This window comes from Miniopterus natalensis, chromosome 2 (assembly GCF_054644295.1).
Source record: "Miniopterus natalensis isolate mMinNat1 chromosome 2, mMinNat1.hap1, whole genome shotgun sequence".
In the NCBI taxonomy this organism is placed as follows: Eukaryota; Metazoa; Chordata; class Mammalia; order Chiroptera; family Miniopteridae; genus Miniopterus; species Miniopterus natalensis.
The window spans coordinates 159,762,066-159,768,709 of NC_142082.1; the positions used below are offsets into that span (position 1 = coordinate 159,762,066).

General features: G+C 42.4%; 1 pseudogene; it reads right to left on the bottom strand.

Annotated features, from left to right (window-relative positions):
• Nucleotides 1-1,096: 1,096 nt before the first annotated feature.
• Nucleotides 1,097-1,969, bottom strand: LOC107525323 (deoxyribonuclease-1-like 1 pseudogene; annotated as a pseudogene).
• Between the last annotated feature and the right edge of the window lie 4,675 nt (nucleotides 1,970-6,644).

Sequence of the window (6,644 nt, forward strand, 5' to 3'; positions counted from 1 at the left end):
ATTCATTAGTTGCTTCTTGTACATGCACTGACTGGGGATTGAACCCAAAACCTTGGCATATTGCGACGATGATCTAACCAACTTAGCTACCTGGCCAGGACACTAGCTGTTTTCACTGAGCTCTGTTCTCTGGAAAACGGAGCAGTCCTAGAGTCAGCTAGGTCCCTCTCTGACTTCACGTCCTTTTCAGGTGGCCTGTTCATGCCCTCTCACACTGACTGTGGGAACTTACTGTGTTAGAACTTACTGTTCTAACACATCCCAAGGAAATCTGCTTGTTCCATTTACTGATGCGCAATATAGGGACACAGTGACCATCATTAACATGCCTGTTTCACAAAGCAAATGTCATGCTTAAAAAGTTAAGAATTTCTTACAGTTATAGCTATTAGTTACATAATAGCTGGTTCATATATTTTCTGTGCATCTGTAGCCTTGGTAACCACCCTCCCTGGGCCATACCCTATGAATATGCCCTCAACTGACTGTACCTCATGGGCTTCACCACAGGCATTAGGGCTGTTCCAGCTATTTTCATTAGATTACAAATGAGCTTAAATGCATCAGCCATTTTTGCACTAGTGTGAACTGCTTATCTTCATTCTTGTATCTCCTGGGATCTTCATACTGATTCATGGAAATCCCGTGTTCAATAAAGGTGGCCCACTGACATATTTGCTCCACACATGCAGTGTCCCTCCCGTCTAGCTTTTTGTTCTCAGCGTGTATGTGTTTCCTTTTTGTCATAACTTTTCATGTGATTCCCTTTTCTGAGCTCTTTCCCCTCCCCCAGCCCCGGAGCCTACTCTGTCCCCACTCCTGGCACTACCTGGGGGAAGGGTGCCAGGCTCCCGCCTCCCTCTTGCACATTCTGATGCCAGGCCCTGGCCCAACAAAAGAGCAAGGGCCAAAACAAAGAAAAGGCGGAGGGCTGCAGTCCAATAGGGCTGGGCAGGGCTGGGCAGGGCTGCAGTTGAAGCCCCTCGGGAGTTGCTTTGGCCCCAGGGCAGAGGGACAGGAGAGGCTGGGGCTTGAGTCCTGACGGCAGTGCAGCCATCACATCTGTGGGCAGCAGGCACCAGGGTGGGGGTGAGGTTCAGGCCACCAGGCCTAGCTCGGGGGCCAGGAGTGGCAGCAACAGAGCGGCCAGGCTGAGGGGCTGGATGTCGTGGGCTGCCCGGCCCGGCCGCTCCTCCACGGGGGAGTGTCGCTGGCGCTGAGGGCCTCCTCCTCAGTGAGCTGGAGCTTCCTGGGGAGGCTGAGCACAGCTGCAGCGCTCTCTGCGCCGCACTGTCCGGTCACAGGCACGACGGGTGCTGGCCCGCACTATGGTGTCCTCCCCATCGGCACTCACCCAGAGGAAGCCTGCCTGAGTCCACAACACCAGCTCATCCAGGCACTTTCCGGTCAGTGAAGCACAGTCAACACTGAAGTCCCCAAGCAGGATTATGTCCTTGCTCTGCCAGTGCTGGGAGACATTCAGAAACACATCATACAGGGCCTCCAGCTCCAGCCTTTGGAGGGTGTGTAGGGGGACCAGTACCAAGCTGGGGAGGACCTGGCTGGGAAAAGTGAACTGGGCCACAAAGGGCTCCCAGGCAAAGAGGTCATCCTTGTCATTGTGCACGTAGTAATCCAGGACCTGCGTCTTATGTGACCAGTAGATGTACACGTACTCCTTCATGTATGTGCTGTGCCCCAGCAAGCGGCTGCTCAGGAAGCTGTAGGGCCTGGAGCCACCAAATTGGTTGAGTTCCTGAAGCAGGAAGGAGATGGCACTGCCAGAAGAGTCGACCATCTCCTACAGCACCATGATGTCACAGCAAGACAGGATCAGAACTGAGGTCTCCGTCACATGCTCCCTGGCCACCTTGGCAATCGACAGCTGCTGGGGGTTGAAGGCACAGATGTGAAAGGCATCCGCCACACCAACCAGGAGCAGGAGCAGGAGCAGAGCTGGGCAGTGCATGGCTGTGTTTGGGCTGCTGGGACCCTCTGGATGAATTCAGGTCGGCCCAGGGTGTGTTGCAGCTAGGCTTGGTTCTGCGCAGATCAGATTGTCTACACACCTGCCTCCGCTGTAAGGGGATCGAGACACACCACAAACTGCAGCAGCTGCCTATGAATTACAGAGAGGGATAGAGCGGCAGCAGCCTGTTAATGTGGTTGCCTGTGCCCAGGGCAGCAAGGAGAAGCTGGAGCCTAGGTGCAAACCTGGAGCTGCATTCTCCCAGGCCTGGTGCTCAGCTCCCCTTCCAGGACTTCTCCAGATAGCATCTATGGGGATGAATTTTTCTGGGGATGAATTGAGACAAAAAGGCTCATTTTCTGTATTTTTGATGCTCCAGCATCTATGGCCTCACTGAAAGAGGAATGACTGCCCCTCCCAGGGCTACCAGTTCAAGTGCACGTTTCATACGTAAACCAACTAATCCAGAGCCCATACTAACCCCTCTATCTGTCTCTCACACTCCAGGAGGCAATAATCTTCTGCCCTAATCATCCCAAGAACAGGTCACCAGAAAACCAGGGATTAGTCCTGGTGCCCCACAGCCCACTGAAATTATTCAAACCACCCAATCCTAAACCTGCTTACCCTGTCTCTCCCATTTCTTCCCATTGACACCACAATAAAGGCTCTTGTCCATGCTTTCCTCCTGCTCTTTCTGCCTCCCGATCAATCCTGATACTTCCCTATGTGGCCCTGTGTGATGTAACAAGTCTCTTGTTTCTAGGGGACTGTAAACAACATCTTCCTTTTCACGACAGTCATTTGCATGTATGCACATCTTATCACACCTGAATAAAACAAATCTCAGGTACATTTTAAAACTGTGACCTTGGAGGAGTTTCTAAGCCTCCCTATGACTCAAGCTCCTCATGTTTACAATAAAAGTAATAATATTACCTGCCTCAAAAATCTGTTACAATATTTGAGTATTAATACATAGAAAACATTGAGACCAGTACTCACTCCATAAGGCATATTTGATGGTTGTTAACTATTATCACTGTAATGAATGCTTAGCTCTAAAAATAATTGATTCTAAACCAGTATATTTTATAAACTCTGGATTACTTTTAATTTTTTTTAAATATGTTTTTATTGATTTCAGAGAAGAAGGGAGGTGGAGAGAGAGACAGAAACATCAGTGGTGAGAGTCATCAAAAGTCCTGCATGTGCCCTGACCCAGAATCAAACCGTGACCTCCTGGTTCATGGGTTAAAGCTCAACCACTGAGCCATGACAGCTGGACAAGGGTTACTTTTAGTTTTAACATTCAAGGATTTAGCATCACAGGTTTAACTACATGTGAAAAATAATGAAACGTCATGGCATCTTAGTAAAGGTCTAATTTTGCAAAGGAAGAAATTAAATTGAGCCCAAGGGGAATGTGACTTTAGTGACTGGCCCTGGACAGTGGCCCAAAATCTCTAGTTTGACATGGCTTTCTACAGTCCAATTGCTGCAGTTATTCTTGTTAAATAATAAAACTTACTTTGATTCTGTGTGGAAAATGCCCTTCCAGATGCCCACCCCCTAACAGAGTTGGCTGATAATGTAAGAGAAGATAAAGTAAACAAATCTTAGAAAAAAAGATGGTTGGAAGCCAGAAAATGCACATTTTGGGTAAAATAAATGATAAAATGTTGAATTCAGCAAAAGCCAGAATATATGATGTAAAGTTCACCATAAGCTCTATACAAAAACAAGAAAAAGCAATTTTTTAGACCATTTTAAGAAGCTTTCCAACCAATATAAAAAAATTGTTTATTTATGAGACATCAAACTGTACTGAAAATAAAAAGGAGTCAACTTATAAAATAAGGAGATGCATCAAAAAACAGATGACCCTTAGAATACATGTGATTAGAGAAAAAAGCCAGATGCTTATTTTAAAAAGAGAGAGTTCAGTGAAGCAATAAAGAACAAAGGAATAGGCTGACTTTTGCTGTGAATAAAGGTAGATTTAAATGTTAAAACATATTCCCCCCCAGAATATGAAGTAAACATGAGATACAGCCTTAACTGAACATGTTGCTATGGAAGCATTTTCTCCAGTGCCAAAGAACACATTAACTTATATATACTCACAGCAGACACACACACACACACACACACACACACACACACACACACACACAATCATGAAATGAGAATAATGATAGTGGCTTTCCAACTCCTTGTTTAAAGAGCTTGAAGGTATCACCTAATTTTAATATCAAGTAAAAAGCTAAACAGACTGAAAAATCAACAACTCTCCTTGGATCCATAAGAGAGGGGAGGACTCAGGGCAAACCTGTTCCAAGGTTGCAGAGACAGTCAGGCAGATGCAGGGCGTCATGGCTTACCCGAGCAGAAACTGTCATGGGAATGGGTGCGGGGTAGAAAAACTAGAACTATAAATGACAAAATTGCTAGAGTCTCAGTATGGATAAGTCTGAGAGTCAAGAAGTTCAGGAGAACTCAGTCATAGAGTGGCCCCCACAACATTGTGAGATTTACCTCCAGGAGCTCAACTAGAATCTCACAATTAATATGGGAGGAAAATCTCCTGCTTCCTGCAAAGGAAGAGGAACTATTTTTAAGTGCATGAGTGCATTCTGTTCTTCTTAACAAGGCCTGTCCTCAGGGAAAATTAGTTAACCAGGACATAACCTGCTAGGGAATTATCAGAACCTAACCCTAAGGAAGATACTACTCAACTGTGGCTGGCTCTGGCTTCCATGTAGGAAAAGGAAAATGCCCAACTGAAGCCCACTCTAGCCATGCTGTACCACCTAAAAGGGTGTGGGGGACTGAGAAATGCCTGTGAAGTTCACTGTCCAGAGGCGTAGGCACTAAAAGACTGACACCACTGCCCGCCACTTCACCACCACGTTACTAAAGGCCTATGTATAACAGTTCCTATTTTCTGGTACACCATGTCCAGCTATCAAAAAAAACAAAAAAAAATAGAAGGCATGCCAAAAGGTAAAAAAACACAATTTGAAGAAACAGAGCTATCATCAGAACCTTACATGGCAGGGATGTTGGAAATACCAGACTGGGAATTTAAAACAACTATGATTAATATTCCAAGTGTCCTAATGGATAAAATAGACAGCATGCAAGAAAAGACAGGCAGGCAGAGTAAGGGAAGAGATGGAAATCTTAAGAAAGAACCTAAATGAAATTATAGAGGTAAAAAAAACTGTAACAGAAATGAAGCATGCCTTTGATGAGCTTACTAGTAGACTGCACTTAGCTGAGCAAAGACTCTCTGAGCTAGAGGATATATCAGTAGAATCCTAGAAAACCAAAAAGCAAAGAGAGTAAAGACTGAAACTAAAACAGAACAGAATATCCAAGGATTGCAGGATAATTACAAAAACTTTAACGTACACGTAATGGGTATACCAGAAAGAGAGAAAGAAAAAAAGGAACAGAAGAAATATCTGAAACAATAATGAACGAGAATTTCCCAAAATTAATGTTGGTCACCAAACCACATAACAGGGAGCTCAGAAAACACCAAGAGCAGGATAAATGTCCCCCCAAAAACCTACACGTAGTCATGGCATTTTCAAATTACAGAAAATCAATAAAGAAAAAAATTTTAAAGCCAGGGGGAGGGAACTTCTTGCTTATAGAGGAACAAAGATAAGAATTACATCCAACTTCTCAAAAACCATGCAAGTAAGAAGAGTCAAGTGAAATATTTAAAGTGTTGAGAGAGAAAAAAACCATCAACTTAGAATTCTGTACCTTGTGAAATTATGCTTCAAAAGTGAAGGAGAAATAAAAACTTTTCAGACAAACAAATATTGAGGGAATTTTTTGCCAGTAGACCTGTTTTGCAAGAAATGTTCAAAGAAATTCTTTGGAAAGAAGGAAAATAATTTCAGTTTGAAATCCAGATCTACATTGAAGAAGGAATAAATGAAAGTAAAATAAAAGCTTATATTTTTTATTCTTAATTGGTCTAATTGATAATGGTTCGTTCAAAATAATAATTGCAATGAGCGATTCAATTATATATACTATGTATATTTTTTCTAATATATGTTTATGTATGATTATATATAAGTGAAATGAATAACAGCAATGATACAAGGGATGGTAGGAAGAAATTAGGATTCTTTTCTTAATATAAGGTAATTACACTACACTTGAATTAGTATAGTGTTATTTGAAAGTGAACTTTAATTAGTTATAAATGTATACTGCAAACTCTAGGGCAAGCACTTACAAAAAAAAGTAAAAAAGTAATAAAAAAAAAAAAAAAAAAAAGAGGTATAACTGTAATGCTAAGAAAGGATAGAAAATGGAATCATATAAAATGCTCAGTCATAACCACAAAAGGCAGAAAAAGAGTGGAAGACAAAAAACAAGGGCAACGTATTTTCACACCAATAATATCTAGTTTCCAGTTTTCCCATATTGAATCAATGATATTAATTAGTTTTAAGGAGTCAACTTTAACTTTTAGGTTATATTTGAATACAACTAATATAATCAGCTTTACTTTCAGGGAAATTAATTTTTTAAATCCTAAAATCTTTCTTTTTCCTATTAACACAGAATTTAAGATATGAGCATAAAATATTACTATAACATAAGATAGAAAGGATGCAGGTTATGACATCAAAGCAGCTCTCTT